The sequence below is a fragment of the Pseudorca crassidens genome, chromosome 5 (genome assembly GCF_039906515.1).
Source record: "Pseudorca crassidens isolate mPseCra1 chromosome 5, mPseCra1.hap1, whole genome shotgun sequence".
NCBI lineage: Eukaryota > Metazoa > Chordata > Mammalia > Artiodactyla > Delphinidae > Pseudorca > Pseudorca crassidens.
The window spans coordinates 78,127,466-78,129,910 of NC_090300.1; positions in this window are offsets into that span (position 1 = coordinate 78,127,466).

A 2,445-nucleotide genomic window follows, 5' to 3' on the forward strand; every position below is an offset into this window, starting at 1 on the left:
CCTTCTCTGTGTCAAGCCCTGAAGAGGGGATACAAGTTGAACAGACATACTCTGTGCCCCAGGGGACTGTGACACTGCAAGGTGATGAGTGCTCTCAGATCATTATGCACCAGGTGCCTTGGGATCAGAGGAAGTAGCTCCCCAGAGGAGGTGACATTGTCTGACGTGATAGGGAGGAGCAGGCCTATGCCAGGAAGGTGAGATGGCATGAAAGCATTGTAGGTGTGGGGAACTGCACGTGTAACGGTATGGAGATGCCAACTGGCCTGTCCTGAGAACTGAAGTTGGCAAGTTTAGCACCCATCCTTTTGTTAAGTTCCTGGGGTGGGTTGGAAGTGGCTTTCGTGTGATCCTAGCTAGTAAGGCAGGCCTGGATCATGAAAATGTTGGTGTGAAATGCTGAGTTCTCTGACTCTGACTTTGTAGACAAAGGGAGATGGCAGAGAAGCAGCAGCAGAGGAATAATGTGGTCGGACCTGTGTTTTTAAGAGAGATGGGGGTTTGGGGTTAGCAGATGCAAACTATTATATATAGAATGGATAAACAACAGAGTCCTACTGTATAGCACAGGGAACTATATTCAATATCCTGTGATGAGCCATAATGGAAAAGAATATGTACATGTATAACTGAGTCACTTTGCTGTACAGCAGAAATTAAACACAACATTGTAAATCAACTAAGTTCAAAAACATTTTTTAAAAGGAGAGATGGCTCTGCTTTAAAGTGGCTCGCTCCTCCACTGCGGCCACGAGTGGAGGAAAGATCTAGCATATTTGTCTCGCTGCACAATGGGAAAATAAATGTGTTCTTAATTTGAAGCAAATTGATTTTTACAGAAATTTGAACTTGGGGAATGAAGAGGCCACAAATTCCTGGAATCCTTGGGTAGAACAGGGGTCCTGAGGGCCAGTCCAAGGCCAGTGCTGGCCTAGGGTCAAGTTTTCACTGGCCTGAGGTGACATGTTAAGAATCAGAAGCAAGCAACTGAGTTTTTCCTAAAATGAAATGTGCTCAATTGCAGGGATTGTCTTTACTCTGAGATTTTTGTCTTCCTACATTTTTGGTATTAAAATGGCTATTCTTGTGTGGTGATGGCAGTGGTAGGGGGTGAATTTGTCCCCTCACCCTTACGTAGCAATGCTATATCAGCACACCCTCTCAAGCAATTATTAGTTTAAATCACGATCCCTGAAATCTATCTTCAGAACTCCCAGGCAAGAGTGCTTTTGTGTTAGGCAGCACCACCTATTGGCAACATGGGACATTGCAGTCTCTTGGACTAAATGTCAGTTAGGGGGAGGGATAAGATTGTGTAAAGTCATTGCCCAATAATCAAGTCCAAAAGCTCTGGGCCCAGGCCCATGGGTACTTAAAGGGACTCAATCCAGAGAAGCTGCGAGGAAAGGAACAGGTTCGCCCATCATCTGGAGCCAAAGAGGGGCCAGCTAGGATTTAATGCCAGGAAGAGGGACTGAGTGGGGGGCTTTGAAGGAGCCCACCCCTAACCTAGGAAAGAAACTCTGGGCTACCTGGGAGGAAGTTGTGGGCTAAGGGAAAAGTCCTGGGAGGACAAAAGTGCCCTTTGGGACCCCCACACACCCACTCTATTTTTTAAATTTATTTTTTAATTGAAGTATAGTTGATTTACAATATGTATTAATTTCTGCTATACAGCAAAATGACTCAGTTATACACATATGCCCATTCTTTTTTATATTCTTTTCTATTATGGTTTATCCCAGGATATTGAATAGAGTTCCCTGTGCTATACAGTAGGACCTTTTTGTTTATTCATTCTAAATGTAGTTTGCCTCTGCTAACCCCAAACTCCCAGTCCATCCCTCCCCCATGCCCCCCAACCCTGCCCCCGGCAACCACAAGTCTCTTCTCTGTGTCTGTGAGTCTCTTTCTGTTTTGTAGATAAGTTCATTTGTGTCATATTTTAGATTCCACATATAAGTGATATCATATGGTATTTGTCTTTCTCTTTCTGACTTCACTTAGTATGATAATCTCTAGTTGCATCCATGTTGCTACAAATGGCATTATTTTGTTCTTTTTTATGGCTGAGTAGTATTCCATCATATATATGTACCACATCTTTATTCATTCATCTGTTGATGGACATTTAGGTTGTTTCCATGTCTTGGCTATTGTGAATAGTGCTGCTATGAACATAGGGGTGAATGTATCTTTTTGAATTATAGTTTTGTCTGGATATATGCCCAGGAGTGGGATTGCTGGATCATATGGTAATTCTATTTTTGGTTTTCTGAGGAACCTCCATACTGTTTTCCACAGTGGCTGCACCAACTCACATTCCCACCAACAGTGTAGGAGGGTTCCCTTTTCTCCACACCCTCTCCAACATTTGCTATTTGTAGACTTCTTAATGATGGCCATTCTGACCGACGTGAGGTGATACTTCATTGTAGTTTTGAT